At 39.8% G+C, this 20,448-nt stretch overlaps 1 protein-coding gene across 3 annotated transcripts in view; it reads left to right on the forward strand.

Moving 5' to 3' along the window:
• Nucleotides 1-20,448, forward strand: part of SLC9A9 (solute carrier family 9 member A9) — a 720,836-nt gene that overhangs the window by 451,931 nt on the left and 248,457 nt on the right. The window lies entirely within an intron of this gene.

The following is a 20,448-nucleotide window of genomic DNA, read 5'->3' on the forward strand; positions in this document are numbered from 1 at the left end:
AAAAAGTGACCCCCTAAAAAAAAAAAAAAAAAAAAAAAAAAAACTCAAAAAATAATAAATAAACAAAAGAAGAGCCAGACCATATATCAGAGAAAACTTCTCCTCAAATTTGCCAACTTCTGCCTTAGTTTGAAGACACCAAAACCCTGATATGGAAAGAGTTTGGAAAGTGTGATCACGGCATGGGCCTTTATGTAGAACCTCCCCTGTGTGCTCACATGGCCATAAAAACGACAGCAAGTGTGGCCAGGCTTTGCTGCTCATGTCCGTAGCTCATTTAATTGTCCACAGCAATCATTGATATTCAGGTAGCTGACAGTATCAAAGGATTAAAAGAGAGGCACAGAAGAAAATCTAAATCAAGAAAATGTTTCCGTCAGCTCTTGTTTCCCTTCTCGGTTGTGAAAAGACTGCCATTACGATTCAAGTTCTGTGGAACACTGTGTGCTGTCGCTCACGGACCAGCAGCGCTCCAGAGAACGGCAGCTTAAGAAACGCTGCCAAGGTGTAGGGACCACCTTCCCCAGTGGTTTTTTGGTGGAGCCACCAATGAAATTATAGTCAGTACCCAATTGGACAGTTTGACCCCAAAATAATCTTTTTTCAGCTGACATCCATGACAACCAGGAAAATAGAAATGGAAATTCATGAAAATAATGAATAAAGTTGTTGTTTTAATAGTGCCTAGAATAGGAATATGTGTCTTGATTATTCAAGCTAATGGTATTCATTAAGCTGCCACAACCATTACCAGCCACCATATAAAAAGGACACTACCGTGCTCTGTTGACCCTTGGTACTCAAAATCGTGGTCCTCAAACTGGCTGCTTTGGCATCCCTTAGGAGCAGGTTAGAAATACCAGACCCAGGGCCAGCTGACTGGCACACTGGTCACAGGCTGCTCAAGTGACACTGGATCCATATGGATGATCACAGACTCAGTTCTCCAGTAAATCTGTATACATTGGTCATGTCCCATGATCTTGGCTGGTTAAGAACCCTGGGATATGGCATGAGACCCTGTGGAGATGCTTGTCTCTTGTTTTCTCTCTCTCAAAAAGTAAAATACAGTTTTGAAAGATGTTTATAGAAATACTGAATCCAAGTCTGAATTCTAACAAGGTCCCCAGGCAATTCACCTGCATGAGAGAGCTTAAGAATGGCCCAGAACATAATCACAATTTGTATTTCTGTTCTGAACCTCTCTCTACATGCCCCTCCTCCTTTCTCATTCTCTTTTACTTTAGACCCTCCTAGATGCCAGTTTTGCTTCTTGGGCTTCCACTTGCCATCTGCGTAGCCCTGTTTGCCCACTTGCTGAATGTCTTCCAGTTCCTTCAGCATTCCGAGGTCTTTTCTCCTATTCACTGTGGCTGTCCCTCTGCCTAGAACTCTTTCCACATAAATCCTCTTTCTCTTACTCAGCTAATCTTTTCCTTTTTGGTTCTCAGCCTAGACATCCTTTCCTTTAAGAAGACTTTGTAATTTTTTAAAGTATGGGTTGGTGTCCCTCTCACTGTTTTCGCAGCACCCGGCATTTCTGCTCTCCCAGTAGTCATCACACTGCACCATGACTTTCAGCTTAGCTGCCTGTCACCCCTCTAGCCTGGGAGCTCTGTGAGGGCAAAATGCTTATCCCTCTGCCTTAGCACCCTCCACACTCGAAACTGAGTAACTCTCCACAAGCATTTGTTGGGTGAATATATGAATGAATGAAAGATGTCCAATATGGCTTACCCAACTAAAATTGTACATTTCACTCATCCACTTGACACTTAAGGACTATGTGTTCCTGTCCCATCAAGCCCTAGGAGGCCAGAATGGGCCCTACAGGCAGCTCTTAGTTCATGCCTGTCCAATTCCACATATGAGAGGTAAGCATCAATAGTCTTAAAGCAAGAGATCAAGAAAAATCTTTCCTTTTTTAATAAAAAAATATTTTCCACCTGCTCACTTCTGGCTAAAAAGCCTTTCCTGAGTATTGGTAACAGAAAGATTGATAACACTTTCTCAAAACTAGCTTGTGGACCTGAGGATATTTTTTCAACTATTGTCTTGCTTTGTGCTGTGGAGAAATGTTTGTCTGCCTAATAAAATCCTCAACTCTCATTATAAACATTTACATGGGCCAGGTGATTCCAATCAAAAATCGGTTTAGACCAAAGTTCAGCTTATGGAAACAGGTTTTTTTTTTTAACTGTATGTACTAGAGTTATCTGAATCTGAGCCTCAAATATGCCAAGCCCCTCGAAGAGCCCCCTTAATATCTCTTTCTTTTCCTCTCTCTTGTTCATACTTCTAGAGATGGGAGACAACTCATATGATGCCAATACCCTGTCAAGAATTCCTTGCCCAGGTCTACCCCTTTGCAACTCCCTTACCCAGAGTCTGGTATTCTCTCATCATCCCATGCTATATTCCTCCCCGCCCTAGACATGTCTTATGCGATGAATGAGGCCACTGTCCCTTCCTTACCAGTACAAGCTCATTAACCAGCTCCTGGGGCAGAGGGTCAGAACTTTTCTTCCTTAGAGAAGATGGACTTCCACTAAGTCCCCATCTCCCTCAGGTAGTGCCCACTACAGCAGCTTACGTGAGCCAAGTGACTAGAGCAGGGCTTCAAATGAGACACGATTAACCAGCTTATGCAGGAAATGAACCACGAAACAGTATTTGAACCAGTGTGTCAAATAGTCACAGAGAAAGTCATCTTGGAAAATGAATAACCACAAGCAGCACTGCGGTGACAAAGCACACAAGCCGAGTAGGCCCGTATGAATTGCAGATCCCATGAAGTCCTCCTAGTTTCCAATGCTGAGAAAATGTTATGTGATTGCGATGAATTCAGAATATCGGAGACAGAGCTTAGAACTGTGGCCAACCCCCATACAGTTGTTTTCTCCTATTATTAAGTCAAAACATCATCATTCTCCGCTTAGCTCCAAAATAAATTTGCAATAAAAATTACTTGCTCTTGCATTTTAAGCAGCAAATTAGATTTTGTTGTTTGGCACACTGCAGTATTTTTTAAATAGGAACTACTGTTTTAGTGAAGCAAAATGAGATCAGGCTTTGAACAAAGAGCAGCCACTTGGCGCTCCATGATTAACCCTTTCCAAGCCTTTGCTCCCTAGACTATCAGAAGGGGATTAATAATACTACCTTAGAAGGTCAGTGTTGAAAACTGAACTGGAAAATATATTTTTAAGTTTCCAGTACAGGGACTGCCACCTAGGAGATATCCAAATGGGAGTTTCTTTTACTCCCTTTACCCACCACAGATGACAAGACTGCCTTTAGTGCTTTCACAGAGATGCGGCTCAGAGAAACACACACCTGCTCACAGGAAAACATCCTATCAGAGGCCGAGGCTTTATTCCAAAGAAGATGGGACTGTCAAATCGCTGCCAGGACATAGTCAGAGGCAGAAGCTAAATGACATACCCGAGGAAGACAAAGCCCCACGATGCCTGCTTCCCTTCCCTGCCTCCCTCGCTTCCTTTGGGGACAGTTGTTGATATGCTACGTTAAGTCCCAGTGGTGACTTACTCCAGGCATTAATCCATGAATTAAAATGCTGTAACCCTAAAGTCCAGAATGTGTGAGATAAATATATTGTCACTCATCCTAGGGCAAGTCGACACTTGTGCAATATCACATCTACCTAGACATTTATTGAGTGTGAGAAAGTGGCAAGATCTTTTTTTTTTTATCATCATAATCTTCTTTATATTACATTGGATTGCATATAACTTTACAGTGTATTACATTGCTTTTTCAAAAGGGAATGCCATGCATGTCAGTCAGTTCAGAGACATTAATCTCCCCGCTTCAACATTCAATATCTTTTCTGTGTTTTTCCCAATCATTATTATGATTATTTTAGTTATTTTTTAAAACAGTCAATCACTATTTCGCATTTTGCTTGTAAAAAAACTTTACACATCGTGAAATACTTCTCAGACCAATCCAGTTGAGAATACTATACCTGTCTTCATCAACAGGTAATAAGCCATATCTGCTTCTCACTACTGTCCTGCCTCTCTATTGTTCTCTTGCTATCTTTCTCTATCCTCTTCTCTTCACCACTCCCCCATTCCACACTGTCCTATTCTCATTAAGTACCTTCACTGCTTTTATGTCCTCCAATTTTTCGCTCTCTACCATAGAGTGCGGATAGTCGGTATATATTGAGTGGAAAGTGGCAAAATCTTGTAGGTGACCATTTGACTGCAGTGCAGCCAGCGAGAGCATGCCAGCCCCTGAGAGGCCCTGAGCAGTGAGACAGACCAGAATGTGCTTTACCTCTCCCTGAGGGTTAGAGAAAAGATCCTAGAAGGATTAAGGAAAATACACAATTTTTTTTTTTGAGAGATTTTCGCTATAGGGCACGTGCGCTTGCCAGACAGAGAGAGAGAGACAGAGAGACAGAAAGCGAGAAATCACCCCCCAGGGGGGATGGTCACGCCTCAATCCCTTCTCCTCCATTCTCCTCTCGGGATCTTGAGCATGCACACACACACGCCCGGCGTGAGTTTTAAGTCACCGGGTCCGGGACGCGAACCGTGGTCGACTACGTGGGAGTCCAGCAACATAGCCATTACGCTAACTGCTGGTTCCCGAGGAAAATACACAATTTTATAATTAAATTTAGAAACTTATTTTTGTACGATAGGTTTTTCAAGTTATCAAAAGAATCAGAGATATCCCAAATACCTGACTGATAGTTTTAGCCAAAATAACCTATTCACCACAGCAAAAAGATGGGCCACAATATTTTTCTCAATTTTCGCCCTGGATTTACTTAGTCACTGCCTGCTTGTTTTACGATTGGGTAGACAAAATTTTCAAAAGCTATCAATACTAGCAAACCAAGTTCAAAAAATGTGTCTATCTATACCATACACAGATCCCTCCTAATTCTTCCCTCAGGATCTCTGAATCAAGTTCAAAAGAAGTCAATAAGATTGTTCAAGTAAGTTATATGTGGAAATGAGCAAGAAGCAGTTATGTCAGAATGCCTTCTGCTAAATATCCATAGGGCCATTAGCAATTTAGGAATTTTCAGCATTAGTGCTGATATCTTAGGATGGTTCAAACGCTATTTGGTCCCTTGACAGGAACCTCGGTCACCCTGACCACCCACCTACCTTTCCACAATAACTCAAAAGTTTCACTGCACTTTTTTTTTCTTTTTTTTTTCTTTTATACACTCAATCACTATATATATATCAATGCAGTTTGTATGGTGAATTTACTCAACATGAATACACTTCATACCCGTCCAGTTGAAGATACTACACACGTTATTATCAATCAAGAATCATCCATTTCTGTGTCACATAAACGCCTTGCCCCTCTCTTTTTCTCCTTGATTCTTGCCTCACACTTCCTCCTTCTCCCGCTCTCTTCCCACGCTGTGTGCCGTATCTGTAACCATTTTCCATGATTCTCTATACTCTAACCCTTCAGTTTCTGCCAAAGAGTTCAGACTGTCGGTTTACAGGTACCATCACTGCACTTCCTTGAATCTGATTTAAATTCCAGAAGTAAACATGAAAGCACGCGGGTTAGCAAGTACTTAACAATGCACTTCTGTCAGACAGGATTGTGCGCATGCCTTCCTCAAAAGATTTCTTCCAATTGCCTTCTTCCTGGCATGAAGCTCCTTCTGGCTACCCAAGGAAATGGGGGTTTAGACCAGAGATTCAAAAACAGATCATTTTAGATTAGGGTGGTTTGAAGGGGACTTGAAGCAAAATGAAGGCCCCAGATGTCCTTGTTGCGGGGGAAAGGGGCAGTGCGAGGGAGTGTGAGAGTAAGCCCATGGCCACAGAGAAGAGGGGAATGGGGACTGGAAGTTAAACACTCATTTTAAAACATTGCCAGGGATTGATCTTTTGTCTTAAGGGGAAAGAATTCTTCTTTTCATCTTTCCTTAAAACCCAAGTTCTTACTATAATTATTATTTTTGAGCTTTGTCATAAGTTATATATTCAATATGGAGACTAAAACTCACATTTAGCAGGTGGCTTAATGATTAATGTGCTGGACTCTTAAGTGATTGACTGCAGTTTGAGTCCCAGACCCAGTGGCTTGAAACTCAGATAGAGTGTGTGTGTATGTGTGCCTTAAATCCCCAGGGGAGAACAGAGAAGGGATTGCAGCTGGGCCATACTCCCTGGGGGTGATTTCTCAGTTTCTGTCTCTCTGCCTCTCTCTGTCTCTCCAATGACCTCACATGCCCTAAATAAATAAATAAAGTCTCTCCAAAAAAAAAAAAAAAAAGAGTTCTGTGATTCTACAGAGACACAGAGCATAAGTAGATGGAAAGAGCTCAAACTGCAGCGACCGTCTGGTCTAAGTGCCCTCACCATCTCCACGTCTCCTTCTAAAATGTTTTTCATTGCCCCTATCACCACCAGAAATGATTGTGTTTATTTTTTAATATTTAAGATCTGTATTTCTTACTAGAAAGTGAGCATGGTGTGGGCAGACCCTTGGTTTGTTGCTGTGGTATCCTTAGTGCTAGAATGGGCCTCTCAGCTGATGGGCATGCAGTATGCGTGGATGAACGCATGCATGAGTGGAAGAAGGAAAGGCCATTTTTGTGTTTGGAAGCACTGACTCCCAGTATTCAGTGGTTTAATCATAGTAGCCGTTCCTTTTTGGTTCACACCACAGGCTGGGGTGATGCTTCTACCATAGGGTAGTGGAGAACCATGCCTCTTCTCCAGATGGTGATTCAGGTATAACCAGGCCCCTTCAACCTTATGACTTTGTAATTCTCTAAGACAAGGATTCTAGAAGTGTCAACCCTTCTAGGGGGATTCTAGCAGTATCAACAACTTATTAGAAATGGGAAACTCGGGCCTGCTGGACACCTGCTGAATCAGACTCTGGGCGTGAATCTCAGCAATCTGAGGTTGATAAAGTCCTGCAGTCGATCCTGAAGTAGGTAAAGTTTGGAAACTACTTCAGGATTTATATCCAGCTGGTGGGAAAGAGATTTGGATAGGAACAAACATTCCTTAAAAGCCTTGGCCCAGAAATGACACAAGAGATGCTAGAAAATATAGTTTACCTAGTCACAGCAGCATATCATGGGCATATAATAGGTTTTGGTTGAGAGATCGCCATCTTTGCCAATAGAGCCTTCTGCAATAGGAATACTGTCATCCCATATAACATTGCTCCTATGGGAAAAACAATCCCATGTTTAAACTAGGGTTTCTCAACCTCAGCAACTATCGGTGTTTGAGGCCAGGTAATTCTTTGCTGTGGGAGCTGCTTTGGACATTGTAAGATATTTAGCAGTATCTCTGGTTTCTACCCACTAGATAACGGTAACACCATGTCTCTGCCCTTCCTTGTGGAGAACCCCAGATGTCTCCAGACAGTGTCAAATATTCCCCGGGTGGGGATGTGTGTGCAAAATGTCCCCAGTTGAGAGCCACTGGTCTAAAAAGAAAACTTACAAATTGACCTTTGGAATACAACCTGGGCCTAGGTTGGTTACCACTCAGAATGTTGATGTTCTTCTCATCTGTTACTTTTTTTTTGAAACCCTTTGTTGAATATTCAGCTAGTTGTAAGAATTATTCCACAGTTTACTACCACATCCATCTTATCTACATAAAAATAATCTTCCCAAGCCAGAGGCATCTAGGCATGTTGACTTCAGAGCTGTGACAGAGCTAATCCTATTTACAGTTACCCTTCCTGGCTGCCCAGGGCTTCCAAAAAAACAAACTATTCCACATAAAAATGTACTGAAGTCATATTATATCCCTTCTCAGTGGCCTTAAGTTTCAATGATTTGAGTTCAGAAAGAGAGACAAAGAAAGTTTGGCTTGTCTAACACAGCCTTAGTTTCCAGAAAAACTCAATTTATTTTTGAATGCAGAAGGCTTTTCCACTGAAAACAATCTGTTGGATTCACTTCCATGTGATAAAACAATGTTGAACTGAAAATGGAACTGTGTAGCAAGGTTGTACTATCCTGAAAAGTAGATTTTGAAACCAGACGTGTTTTTCCTGGAAGTAGTTACCTTTTTCAAGGTCATGGGACTTTAGTAAAGGTAAAAACATTATTTAATTCAATTTTAGATGGGAACCATTGTTTGATTAGCAGATCAATGAGTGTGTTAAATCTAAATTGACCCCTCACACTACTTTGAAATTAAAGGAAAAAAGGGATTGCAATGGATTGTGTTCAAAATGGGAAGAGAGGCAACAAATAATATGAAGGTCATTTCTTTTAAAGGTGGATCAATTTCCATTTTTGCATCCCTGTTGTTCTACTGCCCATTTTCTTTGTGTTCCAGTTGTGCTTCCAAACACAAAAATGGCCTTTCCTTCTTCCATTCATGCATGCATTCATCCACGCATACTGCATGCCCACCAGCTGAGAGGCCCATTCTAGCACTAAGGATGCCACAGCAACAAACCAAGGGTCTGCCCACACCAAGCTCACTTTCTAGTAAGAAATACAGATCTTAAATATTAAAAAATAAACACAATCATTTCTTATGGTGATAGGAGCAATGAAAAACATTTTAGAAGGAGACGTGGCGATGATGAGGGCACTTAGACCAGATGGTCAGGGCAGCCTTATTGAGGTCCGGAATGACGAGGAGCAGCCCAAGGGCAGCCTGGGAGGAGTACTGGGGGTGAGAAGAGTAGCAAGCACAATGGCCTTGATGCAAGAACAAGTGTGGCTTAAAATACACTTCATCTTCCTATACTTTTCAGGATTCTAACAATCATCCCATTTTCGCACTCTGAAAGAAAAAGATCTTCTCCCTTGAACTCTGGACTCTCATATTCAACCACCTATTCAATTTTTCCTCCTGGAAATCTAATAGGCATCTCGGATTCCACATGGCCAGAACACAACCCTTAATTGCCACTCTATACCCAATCATGTATCACCCAAAGTTTCCCTCAATTCTTCCAGTTGCTGAGACCGTAGGCACTTGAAGTCCTCTGCTAATACCCCTCATCTGATGCATCAGCAAATATTACCCATCTTTAACATATATCCCACCCCTACCAATGCTCCTGTGCACAGATTTCTGCTCACTTCTTGCCTGGACTAATGAGACAGCCCTTCTCACTGGCCTCCCACTTCCAGCCTAGAATTCTGTTTTCCATATCAAAGTGAGGGGGTATTCTTTTAAGCATAGAACATATCATATCCCTACCTTGCATAAAACTTTCCTAAAGTTTTCCATCTCAAAATAAAATTCAAGCCTTGTTATTCAAAAGCCTGGGATGATCTGGCTCTGTTACCTCATTATCTCCTTCCACTCCCCTCACCTGCACCTTATTCTCTTCTCTCCAGCCACATCAGCCTCCTTGCTGCCAGGTAAGCATGCCAGGCCTACTCTTGCGTCAGGGCTTTGCATTTACTGTTCCCAAAGCCCAGAATGTTTATGTTCCACACACCCACACAGCTTCTCCCTGTATCATGGTCTCTGCCCAAAAGTCAAGTGGAAAGGCTTTCCACCACCCTAACATTCTCCTTCTCACATATACACACTCTCTGTCCCTTTATCCTTCTTTGGTTTGTCTCATTTTACCTTATATAACTAATCCAGATTTCCTTTTTATTATTATTATTATTTTTAATTTTATTTATTTATTTATTTATTTATTTATTTATTTATTTTATTTTGATTAGAGAGACACACAGAGAGAGAAAGTGAGAAAGCAAGCCACCAGGTCCAGGACTTGAACCAGGGTTGGCCATGTGGGAATGTCCAGCACCCCAACCACCACACCACCTACTGGTCCCCTGGACTTCTTTTTTTTGCTACTATATCCTGGAGAATTAATTAATTAATTAATTAATTAAAGCTATCACCAGTTCCTATCCAGAAAGCCTGAAACCACTGCAACAGTTTAATTTATAAGCATTACTGAGTTTCATGTTCTGAGTACTATGGAAGACATAGGAACTTTGTAAAGGAGATGAAATTCCAATCTTTTCAAAGATCAAGAGTTGAGGGAAAAGAACAGACCACATAAAACGACTGGTTCATCTTAAATTATGATTTGCTAGTACAAGTGGCATGAGTAGCATGTTTTATAGGATCCCTAAGAAAGAACAATGTGGACTAGAGTATTCTGAGAGAAATTAGGGGAATCGGATGGAGCACAAAGGTGGTTCAAATGGGTAAAATGTGAAGAGGCCCAAAAGAATGGCAGAATTTTAAAAGTGAATCTAGGGGTTAATAGTACAGGTCATAGCACAGAGGTCAGGATAATGCTGATTTGTGGGAAGAGAGAAGACTTCCTTCCTTGTAGAAGTTTTCTGTGCAGAAGAGAAAGCAAATGGGAAAAGTGGGGTGAGGTTCTGACTGAAAGATTTCTATGGACTGTGGTTGAGTCACATCTTCATAAAGTTAGGTTTGGGAAACTGTTATGAGGGACATCTGGTGGGTAGTGTGAAATAAGGCTGCGAAGCAGAGACCAGAGTATTGGTCAAGGACCCATGCAGGCTATGACCAAGGTGGATCAGCGAGAAGTAAGAAGAGTCTGAACTGTCATGTAACTCATCCTTTTTTGAATTAGAATATGTAGACTTGCAAATTAGCACGAATGATCAAATATATTCTTAAGTTCCACATGATTCTGATATGTACTTCTAATTAAAGACTACAAATCCGGTCTTAGAACCTCCGTTTAAAGACAAAGTAACATAAATCCAGATGAGTCAACTTGCTAATGATCTTGCAACCTATCAGAAGCTGGCCTGAGAATAGATCCCAGAGCTCTTGACTGTCAACATAAGGCATTAAGGATCTTGATAAATAGTAAAAAATGTAAATATTGAACTTGTAGAAAACTATTCAACCATTACATTAAATGAGAAGGTATCAATTGCTTTTCTATGTGTAATCTGGAGACATGAAGAATCATAAAATTCATCCATTCATTGATTTGTTCAACATATTTATTGGACACTTATTATGTGCTTGATATTCTCTAGGTATTGTCCATAAACAGAGCCAGTAAATTACAACATACTGTATTAAGTGATTTGATATGGCAAACATGGGTTATGCTAGGAATATACACTGGTCTCACCTAGACTTAGATGACAAAGGTGCCCTCACAGAAAGAGCAGTGTGTGGATAAAAGGAATTACTCTTCACCCTATGAAGGTTTGCTAAGTTTGCTAAAATAAGATGAAAATAGACAGGTTAACAGGAGAAAAAAATGCAAATTTATTAATGTGCAAATACATAGGAGTCATACAAAGTATGAAACTCAAAGAGTCAGGTGGTTAAAGCTGGACTATTCTCTTCATAGATGAGAGGAAAATGGGGGTATATGGGCAATATTGGAAGAAGAGTAAATGACTTTTAGGGGAGATAAGAGAATGTGCTAGAAGAACAGACAATAGTCAGGAACAAAGTGTGTCTGGGCCTCTTGGTGTGGCATCAACTCTAATCTTTCCTGTGAGTTCATTTTCCCTGCGAGTTCATTTTCTCTGTTTGATGATGGGTAGGGAGCCCAAAACAATTGCATTCCTTTTGGAGAGTTTACCCTAGTCAGATAAGGAACCTTCAGAGAAAGTTTCTCCCTGTGTTTTAAGAGAGGCAGAGAGACTGGAGAGAGGGGAAGGGAAAGGAAGGAAGAAAGTCAGAGACCTTTCATCTGAGGCTACTTCTTTAATTTAAATACTCAGTCTGTCAAAGCACCATAAATTGGGATATTGTTTTCTGAGCCCAACAGCAGTACCTCAGCTGAGCTCTGAAGATCTGATGAAATTAGGTAAAGTTGGGTTGGGTAAGTCTAATAGGAGAAAGAGCTCAACAGAATTTGGAAGAGGAAAAGTGATTCAGATCTAGAAAACCTCTGTTGGCAGTGGTCATGATTTGGGCTCTAATGAGGTATACGGAATTTATCTTTTTTCTTCTTCAGACTATATTTTCAGAGCATCCTATTCTGTACCTCTCATATACCTGAATACAGTTTACTTTTTATTTTTTTTTTTAAGAGGGAGACTTTTTTGCCATAGGGCCTATACACTTGCCAGAGAGACAGAAAGCAAGAAATCGTCCCCCGGGGAAGACGACCATGCTGCAATCCCTTCTCCTCCATTTTCTTCTCGGAATCTTGGGCATGCACACACACGCACCCGGCTTGAGTTCAAAGATGGGTCCAGGACTTAAACTGTGTCAATTACACGGGAGTCCATCAACGTAACCATTATGCTATCTACTGGTCCATAGTTTACCTTTTAAGAGAGTCATTTTGGTAGGACCATTAGTGCTGGATAGAGGATCACAAATTATCCCACTACTGCATTCTCACATTGTGTTTTGGATAAAGCTTAGTGCATAGCGGCTGCTCAACAAATACTCATGGTATTCCCTATTGCTTTGCACCTTAAATAAAGATGCCCTAAGAAGACTTATATCCCTGTGGTCTGCCCTTCACCTATGCAGAACACATTTGTAAGTGTGTAATTGATGAAAAGCTTCCCTTTTGCTCTTTAAAGATGAACAGAAATCTGCACATTTTCTGCAGCAGGGGTCCCTGACAGAAAGCTTTCCTTGGTTCAATAGTCTCCTATTATATGAATAGAACATCAACATAATTAACATAAGAATCCCTTAGAGGCCAATTTTAAATGAAACCACATTTAATTGCAGGTAATTTCTTTATTCCCCAAGATGTTGCTAACTTTCCAACTGGGTATATGAAATATGTCGAAATCTCTGTAAAGTAAACCCATTTCAAATGAAGTGGTACAGTCAATCAACGCTCAAAAGTATAGATTTTGTGACTAGTTTGGCTAAAACAAAGAGAAAAAGAAAGGTAAGTGCAAAAGGTCACAGTGTCCATAAAACAAAACAAAATGCAAGTTGTGATGTGTTCTGGATTTCCTGAGTTTCTAAGTGAAATGGTACCTGGACTTCAAAAATGATGTTTTGCTAACAAGAAAATCCTGAGTCAATAATTTTTAAAAATTATTTTTAGTATTTTGCTAGTAGCCTAAGTAATTTGTTTCAATCCTAAAATCTTCTATTGCCCAAATCCATGGCATTAAAAAGATAGAATCAGTGTGCACAAAGCCTCCTCACAGAGGGTAATCAATACATATGTATTAAATGAAGCCATTGATTTAACATTTGTCTAAGCTCTAAATATCAGGTGGTCAGTAAAGTCATAACGAATTTTGTCTCTGTTTTTCTATGTAAAAATGTGTCATGACTTTTTCCAACAACCCAATGTGTAAGTAATGTGTAGAGTCATCAAGGATGAGTAGAACAAAGATGAGGCAACAGGCCATCTCTGGAATTCTAAATTAGCTTTGCTTTGTGCTCTCACCAACCTCACCTCTCCGAGTTTCATGCTTCCTGTGTATGGTGCCATCTCAGTTGGCTCGGGGCCCGTGTGCCACATGTGTCTGAGGCTATGGAAAGGTGACCACATCTCTAAAAAATGCCTTGGTTCTGTGGGGTTTTAAGGTGGTTGACCTAATGAGAAGGCCTCCTCTTGTCAACATCTTGGAGTTTGGTAGAAATTAGCAGTGATTCTCAACTTGCCACAAACAAGGCAGTAGCTGTAGTTTTCCATTTTTTTTTTGGCTTGTGAACATCTTGGAGTTTGGTAGAAATTAGCAGTGATTCTCAACTTGCCACAAACAAGGCAGTAGCTGTAGTTTTCCATTTTTTTTTTGGAGTCTCTACATTGCATCTCCTGTGAATATAAGGAGTTATGTATATATAGAGTGACTGGGTTTTTGTTTTTTTTTTTTGAGAGAGTTTCGCTATAGGGCGCGTGTGCTCACCAGACAGACAGACAGAGACATTAGAGACAGAAAGTGAGAAATCACCCCCCAGGGGGATGGTCACGCCGCAATCCCTTCTCCTCCATTCTCCTTTCGGGATCTTGGGCACGCACGCACACGCGTCCGGCGTGAGTTTTAAGCCACCGGGTCCAGGATGCGAACTGCGGTCAACTACGTGGGAGTCCAGCAATTAGCCATTACACTAACTGCTGGTAACCTAGACTGGGGTTTTTTTTTGGAAGTCAGAATAATAGATATATTTTGAGTATATTTTTAAACCAAAAATTGCTCATGTATTAAGATTATTTAGATTTAAAAGCAGAGTTACGCTAGTTTAACATAATAACGATATATTATTAAGCGCCCTTAGGAAGATTAATGATGGCTTCCTTCTTGGCCCTCGATACCCAGCATAGCAGAGTTTACAGTAAGCTAAGCATGGCAAGTTTTCATTTGTATTCTAGATTCTATTCCTTTCTTTTTCACCAAAACTGAAGTTTTTAAAACACACACACACAAAATAAAATACTATAAAAACAAATAACTTAGCTCATCTCCTCCTCTCTCTAATAGCTAAGATCCTATGGGCGTTTCTAGAAGCATGAGCTTGAGGAAATGAGACAATGAAAAGACGACCTTCCATCTCCAATATCATGCTGTGATTAAACACTGCTAGAACTGTACCTTGACCGATAAATTCTCTTCTCGGATACAGAAATCTCTTGTGAGACTGTTTCTTTGAGGTCCGTTCGCTAATGATGGTACCATTTTTCATTTCCTGGAGAATAGTACTGAAACAGTCTCCGGGATCATGGGCTATTTTCTTTTCTTTTCTTTTCTTTTCTTTTCTTTTCTTTTCTTTTCTTTTCTTTTCTTTTCTTTTCTTTTCTTTTCTTTTCTTTTCTTTTCTTTTCTTTTCTTTTCTTTTCTTTTCTTTTCTTTTCTTTTCTTTTCTTTTCTTTTCTTTTCTTTTCTTTTCTTTTCTTTTCTTTTCTTTTAAAAAAAAATCTGCACATTTTCTGCAGCAGGGGTCCCTGACAGAAAGCTTTCCTTGGTTCAATAGTCTCCTATTATATGAATAGAACATCAACATAATTAACATAAGAATCCCTTAGAGGCCAATTTTAAATGAAACCACATTTAATTGCAGGTAATTTCTTTATTCCCCAAGATGTTGCTAACTTTCCAACTGGGTATATGAAATATGTCGAAATCTCTGTAAAGTAAACCCATTTCAAATGAAGTGGTACAGTCAATCAACGCTCAAAAGTATAGATTTTGTGACTAGTTTGGCTAAAACAAAGAGAAAAAGAAAGGTAAGTGCAAAAGGTCACAGTGTCCATAAAACAAAACAAAATGCAAGTTGTGATGTGTTCTGGATTTCCTGAGTTTCTAAGTGAAATGGTACCTGGACTTCAAAAATGATGTTTTGCTAACAAGAAAATCCTGAGTCAATAATTTTTAAAAATTATTTTTAGTATTTTGCTAGTAGCCTAAGTAATTTGTTTCAATCCTAAAATCTTCTATTGCCCAAATCCATGGCATTAAAAAGATAGAATCAGTGTGCACAAAGCCTCCTCACAGAGGGTAATCAATACATATGTATTAAATGAAGCCATTGATTTAACATTTGTCTAAGCTCTAAATATCAGGTGGTCAGTAAAGTCATAACGAATTTTGTCTCTGTTTTTCTATGTAAAAATGTGTCATGACTTTTTCCAACAACCCAATGTGTAAGTAATGTGTAGAGTCATCAAGGATGAGTAGAACAAAGATGAGGCAACAGGCCATCTCTGGAATTCTAAATTAGCTTTGCTTTGTGCTCTCACCAACCTCACCTCTCCGAGTTTCATGCTTCCTGTGTATGGTGCCATCTCAGTTGGCTCGGGGCCCGTGTGCCACATGTGTCTGAGGCTATGGAAAGGTGACCACATCTCTAAAAAATGCCTTGGTTCTGTGGGGTTTTAAGGTGGTTGACCTAATGAGAAGGCCTCCTCTTGTCAACATCTTGGAGTTTGGTAGAAATTAGCAGTGATTCTCAACTTGCCACAAACAAGGCAGTAGCTGTAGTTTTCCATTTTTTTTTTGGAGTCTCTACATTGCATCTCCTGTGAATATAAGGAGTTATGTATATATAGAGTGACTGGGTTTTTGTTTTTTTTTTTTGAGAGAGTTTCGCTATAGGGCGCGTGTGCTCACCAGACAGACAGACAGAGACATTAGAGACAGAAAGGGAGAAATCACCCCCCAGGGGGATGGTCACGCCGCAATCCCTTCTCCTCCATTCTCCTTTCGGGATCTTGGGCACGCACGCACACGCGTCCGGCGTGAGTTTTAAGCCACCGGGTCCAGGATGCGAACTGCGGTCAACTACGTGGGAGTCCAGCAATTAGCCATTACACTAACTGCTGGTAACCTAGACTGGGGTTTTTTTTTGGAAGTCAGAATAATAGATATATTTTGAGTATATTTTTAAACCAAAAATTGCTCATGTATTAAGATTATTTAGATTTAAAAGCAGAGTTACGCTAGTTTAACATAATAACGATATATTATTAAGCGCCCTTAGGAAGATTAATGATGGCTTCCTTCTTGGCCCTCGATACCCAGCATAGCAGAGTTTACAGTAAGCATGGCATAGCAAGTTTTCATTTGTATTCTAGATTCTATTCCTTTCTTTTTCACCAAAACTGAAGTTTTTAAAACACACACACACAAAATATATTACTATAAAAACAAATAACTTAGCTCATCTCCTCCTCTCTCTAATAGCTAAGATCCTATGGGCGTTTCTAGAAGCATGAGCTTGAGGAAATGAGACAATGAAAAGACGACCTTCCATCTCCAATATCATGCTGTGATTAAACACTGCTAGAACTGTACCTTGACCGATAAATTCTCTTCTCGGATACAGAAATCTCTTGTGAGACTGTTTCTTTGAGGTCCGTTCGCTAATGATGGTACCATTTTTCATTTCCTGGAGAATAGTACTGAAACAGTCTCCGGGATCATGGGCTATTTTCTTTTCTTTTCTTTTCTTTTCTTTTCTTTTCTTTTCTTTTCTTTTCTTTTCTTTTCTTTTCTTTTCTTTTCTTTTCTTTTGAGAGAGGTTTTTGCTATAGGGCACATGTGAGAGAGAGACAGAGAGATGGAAAGCGAGAAGTCACCCAGGGAGATGACCACACCACAATCCCTTCTCCTCCATTTTCCTCTTGGGATCTTGGGCACGCACGCACATGCACCTGGCGTGAGTTTAAGCCACTAGGTCCAAGACTCAATCTGCAATTGACTACATGGGAGTCCAGTGACATAGCCATTATGCCAACTGCTGGTCCCGATCACAGGCTATCTCTGTGCCCACACTTTTGTCACCCTCTGGAAGTGCATGCTCTTTTCTGGTTGGGGCACTTTCCTTCTGAGTAGTCATCTTAAGTGTTCAGGATTCCTGATGTATAAGAACTTTTTTTTTTTATTATTAATATCTGTTTCAAATGTTATCTTCCTTATCTTCAGGCCATTTCCTTGTCTACATGGAGATTTAGAATAATTTCCTTCCTCCATTACATTTTGTTCCTTGAAGGTATTTTGCAATCATAATACATGTTCTCTCTTTCTAGCCTTCCTTGTTTCAGGCGAAATGTATTAAGTCTCTCTAGTCTAATCCCCCGGATCTCGTGCGATTCCATTTTTCTCTTGTCTGTGTTCAGTGTGGCAATAAAAAAGGGGCATTATATTTTAAGTTAGGAGCATAGAAGCAAAAAAGCCACAATGGTTATAGGTTTCCTCAATATACTCTGTATCTAATTTTTCAAAGTCCTTTATGTATGAGGGAGGACGTGGAAATTTAGAAATCGTGGTGCTATAGTAAACATTATAAAAAGTGGATCTTTGAAATTGGATGTATGTGATTTAAACATTCCTATAAAAATAACGAAATCTCTACCTCTTTGACTTCTATTTGTTCTCATTATAAATCCTTACGTGTCCTGTTAAACAATACAAGGACCGTAAATGTCTCACAAGCCTTGGGTAACCCACAAGGGATCTTCCATTTACTTTTTGTGGTTTTATTTCATTTTTCTTCATAGCCTACATTTCTATTTTTATTAATGTTATCACACTTTGATTTGAAACTATATTCTTTAATTTTTAATACATCTTATAAGTAGATTTCAGATGGATTCATACAAATTCAATTAGCATATTGTCATTAAAGGAGGAAAGGTAAAATAAGAAAAAAAAGCAGGGTAGTTATAGACTTTTATAAAGTCTATGATCAGTCTAGAGTAATTCTTAATTGTCACTTCAGTTTTATGAACTTTTAGTGGTTTTTCTTATTGTCTGACACATTTGGTTTTTAAAAAAAGCAGTTGTGCTCAGGAAGTTTTATGTTTTTGTTTCTGTTTGTATAGCTGTAAACAATCTTATTCTAAAATTTCGTGTAAAGATAAAAGAACTAGACTGGATGAAAACAATTTAGGAAACAACAACAACAACAAATTAAGTAGGAAGAATTACTCCACCCAACATTAAGGCTTGCTGTGTAGCTACAATAATCGAGACAGTGTGCTATTAAAGGAAGAATAGACACAGAGATCAATGGAACCGAATAGAAAATTCAGGAACAGACCCACAAAATAGACCCCACTGATTTTTCACAAAGGTCCAGTGCAATCAAACACAGCAATTAGATATTCATAGGCTAAATAAATAAATAGTAAACCTAAACCTCTTACCTTATACGAAAGTTAACTCAGAATAATCATAGCCTTAAATGTAAAATGTAAAATTATAACACTTTTAGAAAAACATAGGGAAAGGGACCAGCAGTTAGCGCAATGGCTATGTCACTGGACTTCCATGTAGTCGACCGCAGTTCAAGCCCCGTACCTGGTGGCTTAAACTCACGCTGGGCACATGTGCGTGCATGCCCAAGATCCCGAGAGGAGAATGGAGGAGAAGGGATTGCGGCATGACCATCCCCCCTGGGGGGTGATTTCTCACTTTCTATCTCTCTGTCTCTTTCTGTCTTTCTGGCGAGCACACGCACCCTATAGCAAAAACCTCTCCCCCACCCAAAAACAAAAAAAAAAAAGATAGAAAAACATTGGGAAAATCTTTGAGATCTAGAGTTAGGAAAAGAGTTCTTAAATTGTTTCTGAAAACACTTCATAAAAGGAAAAATCAATACATTAAATTTCATCAAAACTCGAAACTTTTACTTGCAAAATAATTTTTTCTGGGAATGGAAAGAAAAGAAACGTAGTGAGAAAAAAATATTTGCAAATCAAATATCCAACAAAGGACTAATAACTCTCAACTATCAAAAAATTCAACAATCCAATTAGAAAGTGGAAAAAAGATGTGATGGCCCATCTCACCCAAGAGACTATGAAGATAATAAGTGCATTTTAAAATGCTCAACACTGTTAATCATAGGCAAATGAGAATTAAAAATCACAGGGCCAATTTCGTAGCCTAGAAGAGAACAGGATACTTCATAGCCAACCACGGGTCAAATCCCAGCCCTACTGGCTTAGAAAATACTCCAGGCTCTTGTGCATGCATGCCCCAAATTCCAACTGGATGGAGAAATGGAGAAGGGATTGTGACATGCCCATATCACACTGAGGGGTGCTTTTTCTCCCTCTATCTCTGCTCCTGGCTCTCTGTTTTTGGCAAGCACATGCACCCTGTGGCAAAAAAAAAAAAAAAAAAATCTTAAAGCCACAATAGACAATTCCCACATACCTATCAAAGTGGCTAAAATAAAAAGTAGTGACAACACCAAATATGGCCAGGATGCAGAGAAATTGGATGACTCATATACTGTAAAATGGAAGTCGCTCTGGAAAAGAGTTCCATGATTTCTTAAGAACTAAACATGCAAATACTATAGTACCCAGTGATTGTATCCTGGGTGTTTATCTCAGAGAAATGAAACTTACTGTCACACAAAACCCAGTATGCACATTTTAGTACCTTTTTTTCTCTTTTTTCTCTTAAAGGGATTTTTGCTGTAGGGCATGTGTGCTCATTGGAGAGACTGAGAGACAGAAAGCAAGAAATCACCCCCCAAAGAGGATGGCCACACCATAATCCTTTCTCTTCCATTCTCTTCTTGGGATTTTGAGCACATATGCACATGTGACTGGTGTGAGTTTCAAGCCACCAGGTCCAGGACTCAAACCGTGGTCAACCATGTGGGTGTCCAACAACATAACCATTATTCTATCCGCTGATCCCACTTGTACCATTCTTCTTTTCTTTCCATTTTTTAGAGAGAATTTTTGCTATAGGGCACATGTGCTTATCTGAGAGACAGAGAGAGAGAGAGAGAGAGAGAGTGAGAAATCACCTCCCAGGAGGGATACCACACTCCTTTTGGGATTTTGGGCACACATGACACACACCCTGTGTGAGTTTTAAGCTGCCAGGTCGGGACTCAAACTGCAGTTGCTTATGTGGATCCAACCACGTAACCCTATGCCATTTGCTGGTCCCAGTACCATTATTTTTAATAGCCCAAAACCAGAAACAACCTAGATGTCCTTTATAGATAGATGTTACACAGAGTACAGAAGACCCAATGCCAAAGAATACTACTCAATAATAAAAAGGAACAAAGTATTGATGCA

Source organism: Tupaia chinensis, unplaced genomic scaffold, assembly GCF_000334495.1.
Source record: "Tupaia chinensis unplaced genomic scaffold, TupChi_1.0 Scaffold139833_1, whole genome shotgun sequence".
NCBI classification, from domain to species: Eukaryota; Metazoa; Chordata; class Mammalia; order Scandentia; family Tupaiidae; genus Tupaia; species Tupaia belangeri.